This window comes from Miniopterus natalensis, chromosome 17 (genome assembly GCF_054644295.1).
Source record: "Miniopterus natalensis isolate mMinNat1 chromosome 17, mMinNat1.hap1, whole genome shotgun sequence".
NCBI classification, from domain to species: Eukaryota; Metazoa; Chordata; class Mammalia; order Chiroptera; family Miniopteridae; genus Miniopterus; species Miniopterus natalensis.
In genome coordinates, this window is record NC_142097.1 from 2,914,837 (window position 1) to 2,932,352 (window position 17,516).

General features: G+C 42.0%; 1 pseudogene; it reads right to left on the minus strand.

Moving 5' to 3' along the window:
• Nucleotides 1-596: 596 nt before the first annotated feature.
• On the minus strand, nt 597-13,624 carry LOC148091177 (tRNA N(3)-cytidine methyltransferase METTL2A-like; annotated as a pseudogene).
• Nucleotides 13,625-17,516: the final 3,892 nt, after the last annotated feature.

Consider the following 17,516-nt stretch of genomic DNA (forward strand, 5'->3'; position numbering starts at 1 on the left):
TGCAATCAAGGTATGTGCCCTTCGCCAGAATAGAACCCGGGACCCTTCAGTCTGCAGATCAACACTCTAACCACTGAGCCAAACCGGCTAGGGCTAAAATTCCTAATTCCCATGAATATCTTAATTATTAGGCTATTACAAAATAGCAAGGAAGATTCTTTGAGATCTCAAAGTAAGAAAAAGCTGGAGCCCAGCCAGTGCGGCTCAGTGGTTGAGTATCAACCTATGACCCAGGAAGTCATGGTCCGATTCCCGGTCAGGTCACATGCCAGGTTTCCAGCTCAATCCCCAGTGGGGGGGGGGTGCAGGAGGCAGCTGATCAGTGACTCATCATTGATGTTTCTCTCTCTCCCTCTGCCTTCCTCTCTCTGAAGTCAGTAAAAACATTTTTAAAAATTAAAAAAAAATCAGAAAAAGCTGGAGAAAAGTATATATTAAAGGGCTTCACAGATATGAAGCAGGATTGTTAGAATCTTGATAAAAAGTAATTTTTCCAAGGTTCAAGGCTCAGGTTTGTTTGAAACCTTAACTGTCCAACATTAGTAAGTACACCATTGTGGGTATTCTTTAAACAAAGCCAGTGAGTGCCCATCCTGTCAGGAGCCAGTGTTGGACAGAAGTTGTTTGTGATAGTTCCACTGAATCCAAACTCAGTACCTTGTCAGCTGTTTCCTTTGGTCCACTTGCCATTGGTGATCCACCAGGTTCGTAACCCTTTCCAGTCCAGCAGTCGTGAAAGGTACATCCAGTTCATGTTGTGTGGAGAAGTGAACTCTGGCACCATCACCTCTCATGCAGACATTTTCAAGTGGACATGGACCTTTTTAAGCTGAAGCTGAGCCATGTCACAGCAGCCGTAATCTCAGAGGGTCACCTCCAGGTGTCAGAAGCCTGCTCAGCCTGTTGACAGCCTTTTGCATCTCGTCTGGAACAATCCCCAAAAGAGCACATATGAGAGTGATGATACCAAGACCATCCCTGGGCACTGGATAGCTCTCATCTTCATCACACACTGTGAACAAAGGCAAACACCGAGAAGAGCCAATTGCTGAATTTGTCTGGACCAGCTGTTCAGTTACTGGTTTGTAAAAGGGGAAAGACGGTGTTTCCCACACCACAACCAACCAGGAGGATTCATTTGGTAGGCAGCTGGGGATCCAAGAAGCTCACCAGCACTGATTTCTGGGTGACCGTTTCTAAGTTGCATTCTCTCCCACAGAAGAGTCTGGTTTATGCCCACAGCTGTTTCAAGAGCACGTGTGTTGTTCTGTTTCAAACCAGGCCTTGTTCTCGGAGAACAGATCCGTCAGGTGATTTTGGTTTGGGCTCGGTGCCAGCTCTGGGAATTCAGTGGAAAGCCAGTGTCTGTCCTTGAAAAGCCCATTTTTGTGCATTTTGTAGAACTCATTCCAGTATTCGTGGGCATCGACCTCATAATCAGCTCTGTGCAAGGCATTTCATGCCCTGCGATTGAGTTTCTTTCACTTGCTCTCCTGGCACCCGGCTGGTGCTGCTCCTCGGGACCCTCCTCTCCGCCACCTGCTCTTCTGACTGCTCCCCATTGTCCGGGCCTTGGGTGGAAGACGGGCCGGATCGCCCAGCAGCGCCTCTGAACTGCTGCCCCTTCCCACTGGCCTCCCAGTACCACTTTTTCTTTATCCCGCCATCAGTGATGCGCCAGGAATGAGTTTTAATTTTTGGTGTTGTCTGAGGTAACCCGGGTATGAGGAGGTTTTGAACTTGGTAGTAATGTTAACAGAGCCCTGCAGCCTTGGCTGATGACGCCTCCGCGGCGTCAAGTCCTGCACGTTCCAGGACTGCGTGCTCAGCGTGGTGGTGCCCAGGCCTCTCTGACCTGGTGCAGAGGCGCGAGTGAGAGCGGGCTGGGCTTCGAGGCTTTCCTGGTTCGGGAGGGGGAGCGCTGCCTGCATCTCCCCCGAGAATGTCGACCTTTTTCAGAGCCTTTTCGTGGGAAGCCTGGCTGCCTCCCCAGTTCTCTGCGTCTTCTTGTCTGTCCTTCCCTAAAGTTAGCTTTTTTCCTCCCCCCTCCTCCTTTTTGTTTGTTGAATTTGTGCCTAGATTTTATATTCTCACTGTTGTTGTGGGTGGGATTCCTTAATCATTGTATTTGTTCTTTTTAAAAGAAGCATGGGTGCTTCATTAACAGCATGTCATCTCTACGCTAACCTCTGTGCCGTTCCGAGTTTAGAATATGTGCTGCTGAAGTGAGCCCTCATTGTAATTTTAGATATTTTTAAATATTTAATTTGTAACTGACTCACTCCCTTACTGGTACTAATGGGTCTCCTGGTACTAATGGTTTTCAGCTGATTCTCACGTGTTGTCCACGTGGGCAGTTATATCAGCTGCAGAGGACAGCTCTGTCTCCTCCTTTCCAGGGGTGGTTCCTTGCATCTCTCACTCCAGCTGTGCTGGCTGGTGTGCACGACCCGAGCTGTGTTAAATGCTAGCGATGCCCTTGTTTGCGTGTTGCTGTGAGTGCTTGTGGTGTTTCACCATTAAATAGGACCCAGAAGTTGGCACGAGACACTGTTTGGCATGTTCGGTTCCTCCTTCTCTGTTTTGCTCAGAGTTGTTATCAGGTTGGGTGATGGGTTTTCTAAGTGCCCCCTATGTGTTTGTTCTGTTATTACTTTGATTATTAGTTTTCTTTTTATTTTGGAGTCTCCTTCAGGAAATGCAAACGTGTATGTTTAGTCTCCTGGGTTTGTTTTCTACCACACCTCTTTTTTTTTTATTTTTTTATTTTTTATTACTTTCATTCGTCTTCTGATTTTTTTAAAGGTTTTTAAAAGTTACTTTCCTTTTTTATTTATTTCAACTTTAGTCTGATTTATCTGATTTCATGTTGTTTCCTCTCTGTGACTTCTTGCTCTGACTTCATTGCTATAAAAGCTCCTGGAACTTCAGTGAGCAGGCAGAGTAGAGATTTTTGAAAGTTTTCTATTCCTTCTGGAACCTTGTTTCATACATCATGTTTACCTGGGTTCCTCAGATGGCTCCCCTTTTATGAACTGCCCAAACCTTCCATATAGATCCAGTGATTTTTCTAGGATCATATACAGAGGGAAGTCTGTGTTTGTCCAGAACTGGAAATTGAAAGGAATTTCACTGTAGAGGAGTCCACTGAGGAATATCAGGCATTTTTTATGCCCAGTTAAAGGAAAGGGGAAACATTTTTGCATTGGCCAGGACGAGTGTGGGGGCCACAGAAGCCTGAGGGGAGTTTTGCCGGTTTTCCTTCCTTGTTTGTTGTTTCCGTGGCTGCCTGAAGGTGGCACTGTCCTCCACCTGCTTGTATGACTGCCCTTGCTGTTAGCTGGCTGTGGCTTTGCTGTTAGCGGGTTGTTGCTGTTAGCTGGCCTCAGTCATTTCCCTGTGCATAGCTTTCCAGGCGAAATGCAGTCAACAAAAAAGAAGAATCAGTGTAATACCTTACCTATAAACATAGAGGAGAAATGAAAGGAAAACAAGTTCTAATAAAATAGCACGTTTTAATATGTGAATGCTGGAGGCTGACTGCCCTAGAAGACATGCTTATAGATCACTGAAAAGGATAAATGCTACAAACAGGACAGGACCCAGTGCTGCGGGTGTAGATCCCAGGGCACTATCAACACCAGAGGCATCCTGTAATGCGGACAACTCGGTAAATTTCTGAGCACTACAAAGTGCTGTCTTCCCTTGATTTACATGTTAGCTGTATGCCCTGACAATTCAGTGTATAATTGTGTAAAAGCTAGTTTTGTGTTTCTGTGTAAAACAGGGTTAGATTCTGGACTCAGGTCATTGTAAGCAGTTTTTTCCACCTTCAGGAATGCTGGCATATCCGAGGAAAGGAGAGTGGGCTGTAGGAAGGCCTAGGCAAGAATACAAATGAGGGCCCACTGTTTGCTTGCAGTGTTCTGATCAGTAATTAAAGATCCCACTAAAGAATATGACATTTCAGGGATTTTGGATGACCTATTAAGTTGCGAATTTGATGAAAGTAAATTTCTTGCTCATTTTCATTGTTTTTATGAGTAATGGGTGAATTTTGTGTGGCAAATTTTATTTTTTATTTTCAGCTTTCCCCCTCTGAGTTTCATGCTGGTATTTTCTTATTTCTGTCACTTCATGATTTGTAATCATTCTCAAAGAGTTTAAAAAAAAAAGTAATGGTATTCCAAGTGCATAGTTTTTATTCACTGATTTTTTTCCCCCTGGGAGAGAGAAGCATCAATGTGAGGAACATTGATTGGTTGCCTCCTGTAGGCGCCCCAGCAAGGGATCAAACCTGCAACCTGGAAATGTGCCTTGACCAGGAATCAAACTTGCCACCTTTCGGTGTATGGGATGAGGCTTCAACCAACTGAGCTGTGCCAGCCAGGGCTGCATAGTTTTTATTTAAATTTTCATCAAAATGTAAACTAAAGTCAATACAGTATACAGGTTGAAAATATATTTCATTTGTTTTTTAATTAAACTTTTAATTTTGCAATAATTGAAGATTCACATGCAGTTGTAAGAAATTATAGAGAAAGATCCCCCTGTACCATTTACCCAGGTTCCCCAATAGTAACATCTTCCAAAAAGATAATACAATATCACAACCAGGATATTGGCATTGATACAGTCTGGTTTTAGAATATTTCCATCACCTCAGGGATCCCTCCTGTGGCCCTTTTATAGCCACACTCACTTCCCTCCATCCCCACCCACTCCTTAACCCCGGCAACCACTAATCTGTTTTCTATTTCTATAATTCTGTTATTTCAAGAATGTTATAAAAATGGAATCATACAGTATGTAAGCTTTTGGGACTGGCTTTTTTTCACTTAGTATCATTCTCTGGACATTAATTCAGGTTGTTGTGTGTATTAAGAGTTTGTTCCTTTTTAATTTTTTCATAGTATTTCATGGTACGGATGTACCACAGTTTAACTATTCACCAATGAATCTGGGTGGTTTCCAGTTTTTTGTTGCTATGAATAAAGCTGTTACAAACATTCATGTACAGGTTTTTGTGTGAACATTTTGTGGGAGCACTTCTCTGGGAGAAATTCCCGGAAATGCAGTTGCTAGGTCATATAGTAGTTGCATGTTTAGTTTTTTTTTAAGAAACTGCCAAAATGTGTTCCCAGAGTGGTTGTACCATTTTAGAATCCATATTCTATATTACATTACATATAAGTGATTCAGCTTCTCTACATCATTGCGAGTATGAGATATTTAACTACTTTTTAATTTTAGCCATTGGGATAGGCGTGTAATGATATTTCATTATAGTTTTAATGTGTATTTCCTAGTGGCTGATGATCTTGAACATCTTTCCATGTGCTTCTTTGTCATCTGTGTATCTTCAGGAAAATGTTTGTTCATGTCACTTATTCATCTTTTTATTTGGATTGTTTCACAATTTATTTTTTACTGATGAGTTCTCTGAGTTATTTTTATGTTCTAGATACTGGTTTGTTATTGGATATGTAGTTTGCAAATATTTTCTCCCAGCCTTTAGTTTGTCTTTTTATCCTCAGAGGGTCTTCACAGAGCCAAAGGGTTTAATTTTGATGAAGCCCAGCTCTTTGGTTTTTCCTTTTGTGGATCATGCTTTTGATGTTAAGTTTAAGAAAGCTTTACCTTGCCCTAGATTTTGAAGATTTTGTCCGGTGTCTTTTTCTAAAAGTGTGACAGTTTTACATTTTGCACTTAAGCCTATGATCCATTTTAGTTAATTTTTCTATAATTTGTGAAACAGATCAAGGTTCACTTTTTTGCTGTGGGTGTCCAGTCACTTGAGCACCATTTGTTGAAAATGGGATCCTTCCTCTATTGGATTGTTTTTGTACCTTTCTCAAAAATCATTTGGACATATTTGTGTGGGTTTATTTCTAAGCTTTCTATTTTGTACCATTGATCTGCATGTCTACCCCTCTGCCAGTACCTCATAGTCTTGATTAGTATAGCTATGTAATAAGTCTTGAAATCAGGTAGACAGATTCTTCAACATTAATCTTCTTTTCCAAAGTTGTTTTATCTAGTTTAGGCCCTTTGATTTTCCATATAAATTTTAGAATAATCTTACCCATGTATACAAAAAAAATCTTCTGGGAGTTGACATCTTAACTATGTTGAGTTTTTTAATACACAAACATGGTATGTCTCTCCATTCATTCAGATCTTCTTTGATTTCTTTCATCAGCACTTTGTCATTTTCAGCACACAAATCCTGTACTTATTCCCTTAGGTTTACACTTATTGTTTTTAGCAGTTGTAAATATTATGTTATTATATTTTTATTTTGGTGTTTAATTATGGAAGCGCAGTTGATTCTTTTTATGCCTGTCTTGTATCTTGTGAAGTTACTGAACTCACATATTAGTTCTCAGTGTTTTTTTTCTTTAGATTCTTTGAGATTTTCTATGAGACAGTCAGGTCTTCTACAAGCAGGAACAATTTGGATTCTTCGTTTTGGATCTGTGTGTCTTTTATTCCCTTCTCTTGCCTTATAACATTGTCTAGAGCAGGGGTGGGGAACATCTGGCCCGTGGGCCCTGTACAGCCCTCGGAATCATTTGGTCTGGCCCTGCCAAGGCAACCGCAGGCAGGACTCGAAATTCAGTAAATCTGGGAGCTTTTTTCGTAAGTTTTAGGTTGATAATTTTTAGGTTGGTAATTTTGTATGGCCCACAAATTATGTTATAGTCGATTGGCCCTTGGCAGAAAAAAGGTTCCCCACCCCTGGTCTAGACCATCTAACACAATGTTGAATAAAAGTGCTAAGAGTGGACATGTTTGCCTTGGTCTCATCTTAGGGTGAAAGCATTCAATTTTCACCTTTAAGTATAATGTTAGCTGTCAGGTTTTTGTAGATTTTTTTAAGTCAAGTTGAGGAATTTCCCTTCCATTCCACTTTTTCTAAGATTTTTCTTGGGGAATTTACTTCTGTTTCAGTGTTTATAATGAATGGGTGTTGAGTTTTGTTCAGTGCTCTTTCTGCATTGATTGATATGATCATGGAGTTTTTCTTTCTTAGCCTGTTCATATGATGGGCTACACTAAGTGCTTTTGCACATATTGAACTTGTCTTGCACCTTTAAATCCCACTTATTCACAGTGTATAATTCTTTTTACATATTGCTGAATTATGTTTGCTAATTTTTTATTAAAGATTTTTGCATCTATATTCATGAGGGTCTGTAGTTTTATCTTTGGTATTGTTTTTGTCTGTTTTTAGTATCAGAATAATACCACTTCGTAAAGTGAATTGGGAAGTATTCTCAAGTCTTCTAATTTCTGGAGGAAATTGTGTAAAAGTTTGTGTTAATACTTCATTGAATATTTGGTAGAATTCTCCAGTGAAACTTTCTGTGCTTGGGTATTTTTTCAGGGGAGAGAGTTTTAAAAATTACAAATTTAAATTTCTTTAATAGTTATAGGGCTATTCAAATGATCTGTTTCATGAACTACGGAGTCTGTAGTGATAGCTTGTTTCATTCTGTATGGGTAATTCATACTTTCTTTTTTTCCTTTGTCTTGTTAGAGGTTTGTTAATTTTATTGATCTTTTCAAGAACTAGCCCTTTGTTTCCTTAACTTCTATCTATTGTTTTTTCTGTTTTTTATTTTACTGATCTTTTATTTTTATTATTTTCTTATCTTTAAAATGAAGCAAGCCTTACCTCTCTTACAGAGTTTTAAGATGTAAGTGAGCCCAGCCTGGCATGGCTCAGTGGTTGAGCATCGACCTAGGATCCAGGTGATCGGGGTTCAATTCCCTGTCAGGGCACATGCCCGAGTTGTGGGCTCGATCCCCAGTCAGGGGCGTGCAGGAGGCTGCCGGTCAATGACTCTCTCATCATTGATGTTTCTATCTCTCTCTCTCCCTCTCCTTTCCTCTCTCTGAAATCAATAAAGACATATTTTAAAAAAAAAGGATGTAAGTGAAATGACATGTAAGAATCTAGAGCAGAACCTGAAATGTAGATTTTTTTTTATAAAATGTGATTTATTTTCACCCCTCAAACTATCTTTCTTAATAGAACCTCCTACTTAGGAATTATGGCAGAGGGAGGGAGGGAGGGAGGGGAGGAAGGGAGGAAGGGAGGACGGGAGGATGGGAGGGAGGGAAAGAAAGAAAAAGAAAAGGAAGGAAGGAAGGAAGGAAGGAAGGAAGGAAGGAAGGAAGGAAGGAAGGAAGGAAGGAAGGAAGGAAGGAAGGAAGAAAAGGTAGAAAAGAATCTATCTGCACTCGTGTCTGTAAAACCTTTCCCAGAGATTCAGGCTTTGATTTCTTAAGACATATTTTTTCCCTCAGAATCACACTTGACTCATGTCATAACTGAATTTATATATATACATACATTTAAGAGTAGTAAGAATTGTTAAGTATTGCAAAATGTCTCTCAGCCACAAGGCAACTGTTGCAAATACTGAGGGAATTCATGAGGACTGCAGAACCACAGTTTGGGACATGAAAAAAAGAAAGTAAATGGAAAATTGACACTTGGCACCTCTAGCCAAGTGTTAGAATCTCTTGGATTCATCCTACCTGAAACAACAGGTTTAGCATTCACAGTCCCCTTTGTTTCAGGGACAGGGAGCAGAGATGGGAGCAGAGAAGTGCTTCCTGGGGTGCAAATGGCATCATTCATCGCAATAGATGGTTAGGGTTACAAGTCTCACTGTGTGTACATGAACTTAATACAGCATATTACATACATATGTTTATACATTATATATACTCACATAAAGTACTTATATATATAACATATGTATATTATACATATGTTTCAACCCAACATTTCAGGGTTCTTTATAGTGTTCTTCCTTTCCGTGTTTGTAGCTGCCTTCTCTGGTAGTGAGAAACACGGCTCAGTATGTCCTCAATATCTTTACTTATATACTCAATGTAACCAATGTCTGAAATCATCCTGCCACCTCCACCCAGTGCCTCACCCCCACCCTCTGGCCCTCAGGCCCACTAATCCACACCCCTGCATGGCTCCCTAACCTCCTTTCTCTGCCCCATATCTCAGCTACCATGCTGGCCCCTCTGCTCTGGGAAGGGAAGGAAAGACGGGCCCAGGAGTTTTCTTTTTTCCTTTTTTTCATAAGGAGCTTTTTTCACGTGGTACATTATAAAACCAATTAAATGTGGTGCTTGCTTCTATTTGTTTGCATTCTCGAAAAGCAGGAGCCCAGCCTTCTTTGATGAAAAATAGTTACTTCTCATTGCCTAAAAATGTTGAAATATTGAGGGATCAAGGCAAAGTGTGTGAGATGCTGTCTGGATGACTCTGAAGGACAGGTTGAGCCCACTGCTTCTGTTGCAGGTGCTTCTCCTGCAGCCAGGGTCCCATCCACTGGGAGGGTTGGTCAGCATGGAGGAGGTGCCAGTCCTACCAGCTTCCTGCGAGTAATCCCTGTGGGTTCTACATTGTAAGCTGTCACACAGAAACATTAAACACATTCATTAGATTTACATTTTAAAAATGTGGATGGTTAAGAGGACATTTTTTGAAATACTTTTTAAGAAAAGTAAAGAGTAGAATTTTTCATTTTTAAAGTTTATACCCTTGTATGAAAGAATTAGAGAAGTCTTATAGAGATAAATACAAGAACATACAAAGAAAATAAAAGAGGAGATGGAGGAATAGTAAAATCAAGAGCTAGCAGTACAGAGCATACAGAAGTGAAGCATACTGTTGTAGTAGCTGGTGTGGCACTGAGCTTCTTAGAAACCAGAGGAAAGAGGGAAACCTGACTCATGGTGACAAGATGAAAAGAAGCCAGTTACTAATGGAGCACAAAGCTCTTTCTGGAACTGAAACGTAAAAAAATAAAGTCGTCTTTAGGAATCTGAATGGAAGAAGGGATTCAATATTATAAAATCAATAAAGTCATTATATAAAGCAAATAAAATATGGCTGACTGCCCACTAGCACCCAATAAGTTAATCTTTATTACTCTTAAAACATTCATACATTTAGACTCTCTATACAGTATTTAATAAAAAACAACACAGCGTTACCGCCAGATTTCCGTGTAAAGTTATGCCTGTGCCAGGAAAGAGGACTGGATTCTGTGTTAGAGTAATCGTACTTAAATAGACCGCAGGGATGCTGCTGTTGTGTTGTCAGTGGTGGGTGTATGCTAATGCCTGCCTGGTGTCTGCTGACTGGAATGTGGACCAGGCACTTTGGATAACTGTGGCAGGGGTCAGTGTTAAAACTCAGGCGCTCTGTGGCCAGCACTGAAGAGGGAGGGCGAGGACGTTTTCCACTGTTACTGCCCTTCCTGTTAGGTCAGCTTCTGTTTCCAGATGTCTGCATTAGTTAATTTTTTTCTAATGTAATGACCATGGGCTGCTCCTTTATTTCAGGCTGGTTCGTGGTCAGAGCAGCGTGGCCTGTACCCATGCCCTGGGCCTTGAAAGGGGAGGAAATGTAGGTTCCCACCACAGGACAAGTTTTATGTTTCGGAAGAAAGCTCTGCTTTTCTGACCCTGTGTGATCGTTACGTTAGAGGGAAGGGAAACAGGAGTCCTCTCCACTGAACTCATGGAATAGTAAAGTCCCAGTCCTTGAACTTGGCCATGACCTCCAGCTGTGTTCAAGTCCCTCAGTGGAAAACGTGATCAGACCTGCTCTCTCACGCTGCTTTTCCTGGCTGCCGACACACAGTAGATTTTCAGTGTTGTACTTTCTCTTCCTGAAAGTTTATTTGGATGATTGAGCTTGCCATTGAATTCTCTTTGTTTGCATATTGATTTCCATGACAAAAATCATTTTAATACTTTGGAAAATATTTTCCCCCCAAGCAAATTACAGTACATACAGATGGTCAGAGTAGAAGTATGTCCCCAACTGAAATTGCCCAGATTTTCTTAATGCTGCTTGGATGGGATACTTATCTTTATTTGCTCAATCCCAAAAAGCCCAGTTGTGGTTGTTTTAAGATGTGGGAATTTGTTTTGGAGCATTAAGTCAAGAGGTTTATAATAAATTAAATCAACATATATTTGATAACCCATGTGCAGGATATTACATTAGGAACTGTATGTGGGGTTGATGCCAGAGAAGCGGAAAACAAGATTTGGACACAGTCCCTGGCGCGACAAGACTAAGAAAAAGTTGCATAGGAGGGCACAGGCTTTGTTCTGTCCTTCCTGCCACATCCTAGCCCTGTGGCCTTAGTTAATCCACCAGCACTCCCTCTCCTGCCGTTGGGAGTACCCTCGTCTGCGGATTTTGAAACGAAAGCAAGTGGAAAGAGACCTAGAGCAGTTTGGCTTATTCTCAGTGATTTTTTCTAGGTGCTCCCGATAATATCTGTGTGTCATTTTAGGCACTTACAAACCATTCCTTTAAAATGTTATTCTGTCAAACTCCAGTCTTTTGTCAGGTAAAACTTTTTAAAAAAATATATTTTTATTGATTTTAGAGAGGAAGGGAGAGGGGGAGAGATAGAAAATCAATGATGAGAATCACCGAGTGGCTGCCTCCTGCACACCCCCCCACTGGGGATCGAGCCCCAAACCTGGGCACGTGCCCTCACCGGGAATCTGTAATGAACCACGATCTTCTCGTGCCTGGGAGGACATTCACCCCGCTGAGCCACACCGGCCAGGGCTGGCAGGTAAAACTTTTAAAACTTAATTCATTTTTTGAACAGGTAATACAGTCCACATGGTTTGAGATGTAAAGGGTACGGTGGAAAGTTTTGCTCCTAACCCTCTGAGCCGCCACCCCGGCACTGTCTGGCGGCCTGGCGGCCTCAGAGCCGCGGGTGCGCACACGCGGCCCCAGTGGGCGCGCCGTCTCACGCGTGCTTGTTCCCCGAGCAGTGTGTCTCGCCCATTCCATACCAACAAGCCTCTTGCTTCTGGCTCGCATCTCCGGCGTTGTTTCATCATTTCTCAGCGGTGACTGATAGCAGGAGCTCGTGGCCTCATTCACCAGTTATCTCAGCCTTGTGGGTTGCAATGTCCCTGGGCCAGGAACTTTAAGCTCATTAGGTGATTTTCTTGAACTTCAGTTTCCTCTTACTCGGGTTCAATCTACCCTTTCCAGGGCATAGACATTTTGGGGTGTAAATGCCTGAGAGAAGACAAATGCAGGCAGTGCTGCAAGAACAGCCTTTGTCCTTTCCATTTTCAGCACACCTCAGCTTCTTTTCAGGATTAGCTTTCCGACCATTTTCTGATAGGTGTCAGCCAACCTCATACTCATCCAGCGCTGTGTGTCCTATTTTTCAGTTTTTATACATGCCCTTGAGTTTGCCGGAGCACACTGAGGACAGCCTGTACAGTCACATTGGCTGCTTTAGGAACCTATGTCAGTATCCATTTTTCATCAGGGGCCCGAATCTCCACCTTGGAGGAGCATCATGTGTGACTTTGGACAAGCCGTTAGCCTCTCTGAGTGTGTCTCCTTATCTGTCAGGTGAGGTTATCCACGCCCATCTCAGGCGTCGTAAGGATGAAATGAAATGGCATATGCGAGGAACCAAGAGCAGAACCTGAAATGTACTTTTATAAAATGTGATTTTCCTCTCAAACCATTTTCCTAAACAATCTCCTATTTGGGAATTATAGCAATTAAAGAGAAAATCCTCCCTGGCCGTGTGGCTCAGCTGGTTGAGCATTGTCCTGTGCACTGCTAGGTTGCTGGTTCGATTCCTGGTCAGCTTTTCTCTCTCTCTCTCCCTTCCTCTTTAAAATCAATAAAAATCTATTCAAAAAAAAAGAAAATCCACTTGCCTTAGACCTTGGGGCATCTTACCTAGACTCTTTCAGCTTTGCTTTCCTAAGATGACATGTTTTTCTTCCAAACTTATCATCACTTGCACTTTGCCAAACACTGCCTTTTCTGGTCAAAATTAAACTTTTCCTTTTGGTTCCAAGTGCTAAAATTAGGGCCAGGTTTTCACTAAAGTTCTAGTAGCCACAGAAGTTCAGAGAGGCTGCAGGAAAGAAAGAATTCCCTGTTATTGCTAGAGAAATACTCACTCTACCCTGAACAACTCCTTAGTGGAGCTGTTGTAGGGTGATAGGATTAGAAGATCCTTGTTAAAGTCCTTTCTGACCCTGAAGGCATTGCTATTAAGGTCAAAGACCTTTTCTTTGATATTTTCTTGTCTCCTTCCACATGGGAGACACTATTCCAGCCCTAGGATTACGATAGACAAGGTTCCTGATTACTCTCAAACCTGCATCTCTGCCCCAACTTGCACCCTGCATTCTGGAGACACTCCAACTATTTGCTGAAAATGCCTTGTGGATATTCTGCATGTGTGTACATCCATTCATTCCTTTAACAAGTATTTAGAGTGTCTGCTATGTTCCAAGCATTTTCCAGGTGCTTAGAGATGCAGCAATTAACAAACCAACGGGAGCCTCCGCTCTTCTGGGCTTTACATTGCGTTTTCATTGAATTTGTCTAAATGGAACTCTCCACCCTCATCGCAGAGTTGCTTAACTGCTTCCGTTAGCATCTGGACTTAGCATCACTACGGTGCCACTTTACCATCACCCAGATAAATTCTTTTGTCACTTTTGTCAGCTTCCTTTCCTTTAATGTGTAATTGTCTTTTTCAGCCGCATCTTTTTCATTTCTTCTCATTTCCTCTGCATTTCCCCGACCCCACCCAGCATAGCATCTCTCGCCTGAAGCACAGAGGCTTCCTGGTTGGAGGTGCGCTGCTATGAGTGCTCTTTTGTCCTGTGACATTGGGATCAGTTTGGGTCAATTAATCGACAAAGTTGGTTAAATCAGGGAATCCTAAAAAATGTAACATATGTACTTCAAACATTTTCTTTTCATCTAAAACATACAATTGTGTATTTATTCACCCATCTTCCGCTCCAGGGCCAAGGCCTTTTCTTAGAGCAGACCTGTTGACTGGGGTTAACATCTTCCTACACTTGTAATACATCTTCCATGATTTTCAGTTTTAGTTTCTTTAAACAGGAGCAAGAACTTGTGCTTCAGAAGAAGACTATGCAGAATCTTTTCATGTGTTTACAAGTATTCCCCTGATCTTCTATAGTTGCTTCACACATTTTTTAACAACTCGCCTTCATTGAGTCTTTTCAAAGAATTCAGTGTTGCTTTTGAAGAGATGGTGTCTCTCTTTGTGCTCCTATTTCATTGGTTTATATAATAATTAAGTTATGTAAATAAAATCACTAGTACAACTAGCATAATCAGGTTTGGAACAAATATACCTGACTCTGACTCTTTGTAAGCAGACAACCCAAATGGTGGGGAGCAGAAGTGCACAGATGTTCTGAAGAGGAGCCTACCAACCAATAGCGTTCATCTTGCCCAGGGTGTTAGTCGGTGTGTCTTATTAAAATGGGGTGGTGTGTTGGTTATTTTGTTTCCTGTAAAATGTTAGGTAGAGGGTGTATGAGAGAGTAGGGTTTGTATTACCAGAGTAATTTTTCTAAATCGCAGCTTTCCTCAGGCCATTTCTCTGCTCACACACCTCCGGGCGCTCCTCACTGGGTAGGAAGCAGGAGCACACCTCTGCCTTGATCCAGCGAGACCCACTGCAGCCTAGCTCAGTCTCCTGCTCATGCCTTGAGCTCCAGTCCTGGGCTACAGGGCGGCTCATTCTTTGAACACACTCAGGACTGTTTCACAATCAAGCCCTTGTTCACACTGATGAACAAAGACAGGGCCTTGCTGCTGGGGCGTGCTAGTTCAGGATGCACATGTTCATGCCTGGCACCGCCATCCCTCTGCCCTGTGCGCCTCCTGCCCCTCTGGACACTGACAGAAGGGCTAGTCACCGTGCAAGGACCAGCTTGAGGCAGCATCTCCTTTATCAAGCCTTCCTTGATCTCACACCAGGATGTGTTTTTTTCCTTTTTAAACGGCTTCTGTAGTAGTGTATTTGCATTTCTTTTCCGATGCTTACCACGTCCCCGTGGCCGTGCACTGTTTCTGTTTCATGCCCTAAAAATTCTCAGTTGCTTTGGGTGGAACTCAGTTTGTTGGACCTGCTGGCAGCACATTCAGTAAGCAAGCACATCCTGAACGTGGGTGACAGTTCTCTTTTTCCCCTTTATCTCGTCTTCTTCAAAGCCCATGTCTTCTGGCCTTGATTCCTGGCAGCGAGGCACTCCCAGGATTCATTGGCGCTAATTGATCTGGAGTGAGGTTGGAGCTCTTTTTAGTTCAGAAATAACACATGATCTTGGAGCCTCATCTATGTATCTCTCTTGACTTAAAAAAACACACATAGCTTACTTGAAGTATAGCTTACATATCATGAAATTCACCCATTTAAAACATGCGATCTAATGATTATAGCACATTTTCTGAGTTATAACCACCCACAACTAAGTTTCAGAATGTTTCATCACCCCTAAAGATGCCTCATCCCGTTGCTGGTCAACACCTGTTCCACCCCCCTCCAGTCCCACGAATCTGCTGCTTTCGCTGTGGATCCTCCCGAAACTTCTCCTGTCAATTTTTCAGCATTGGAGTGTTTTTTAGACCAACGTGCATGCTATTTATCTGAGGAACTTTTCTTGTGATTCAGTTACTAAACTTTGTTACCCTCTGTCATTCTTTCTTCCCATGTTCAAGCTTCTTTTGGTTTTCTTTGAGTGAACTTAGTCTCCGTTTAGCAAGTTGGCTTTTGGCTTATTAAGTAACTTGAGGTTTTTAACCCTCCTTTTGAGTAGTGTCATGTACAAAACAGATACTGAATATTATTTATTGAATAAAGCAATCTAAGCCCTTCTAAGGCATGGAATCTCATCTGTCATATTCAGTATAGTGCACATAATGCCACTTTAATTATTATTTTTGGTAATAAATAGTTTCAGTAAGAAAAATGACATTGTTATTAAAATGATTAGTGATTGATAGCTTAAAATTTTCAGATAATGAAGAAAAGTGCAAAGAAAGTTAAAGCATGATCCAGAGCACCAACTCTCAGAAGCAACCAGTGTTAACTGATCAATGCTGATTATCTTTCCAAACATCTCTCTCAGCAGTGATACAGCTAAAAAGACACTTGTTGATATAAGTTCCAAGCAGGGGGAGGCAGCTTTGGTTGCCGTAGGAATCCAAGCCAGACATGGGCATTCTTGAGAGGTGGCCTGCAGTTCTCATGAACCTTGTACTCTAGAGGAGAGACAATAGACCAGTAAACAAGTAAATATATAGTATAGTAAACGGTGCTGTCATGGAGATCAACAAAGCAGAGAAGTGTATGTGTTGAGGGTCTGGTTTACCATTTAATGTGGTGCAACAAGAGAAGCCCCTCTAATACAATGACATTTGATCAGAGATCTCAGAAGTGAGAGAGCATGAACTATACGGTCTATGTCATGTCGGGAAGTTGGAGGAGAGCATTCCAGGGAGAAGGAACAGCTAGTGCACAGGCCTTTAGGTGGGGGCATGCTTCACTCATTTGAGGAACAGCAAGAAGGCCACTGTAGCAAGAGCAATATGAAAGGTTGAGTCCACTGATGGAGGGCGGAGGTGCGGGGGAAGATTATTCAGGGCCTTGGAAACCATTGTAAGGGCTTTGGATATCTCTCCCAGTGAGTCAGAAGCCATTAGAGCATTGTAAGCAGAGGTGTGATATGATTTGACCTAGGTTTTAGAAGCATCACTCTGTTAAATGAAGAATAGACTATAGAGAGGTAAGGGCAAAGGAAGGGAGACTGGTCAGGGGGCAGTTGCAGTAATCCTGGCAGGAGCTGACCATGGCTTGGACCAGATGGTAGCAGGGGAAGTGGTGAGAAGCTGAGATATGGTGGCATTTACAATATATATTCTAACATATTCCATTTATGGAGATGGAGAAGACTGTGAAACATCAATGGAAGAAAAATCGAGAATTTGGTTTCGTTCCAGTTACATTGGAGATGCCTGTTAAGTCATCTAAGTGGAGTGTCAAGAAGGTAGTTGGGTAAATGAATCTGGAGTACAGAAGGGAGGACTGAAGATATATAGGTGGTATTTAAAAGCTACAAGTTGGATGTGATGGCTGAGTTAGAGAAGAGGTGACCAAGTTGGCTAGAGATGACTGAGCATTAGGGCACTGCAGGGTCTAGAGGTCATGGAGAGGAGAGCCCAGGAAGGGGACTGAGAAGAGGCGACTAGGGATGTAGGAGAGCACGCTGTTCTAGAAGCCAAGAGAATAAACTCTTTTGAGGAGTTGAGAGTGATAAGTGATGGCTAAGATGTTGACGGGAAGATGAGAACTGAGAATGGACCACAGTGTTCAAGTGATGCAGGAGATAGAAGCAGTCATTCCACTCATGATTTTATTTATTAAATGTTTTTCACAGCAAGATTTAGTTCTCTGCTTTTACTGTAAGATTAACTGTGAAAGTTGTTCAGGGTAATTTCCTTAAGTTAGTCGTTTCTGATAGCAGCAGTTACCCCTTGGGATTGGTACGTGTTCTTATTAGCGGTGCATTCATCTTGGACAGTGCCCGTCTTTGTTAGAGCGTTATTTTTCCTCACCTCCTCAAGAGTTCCCTCA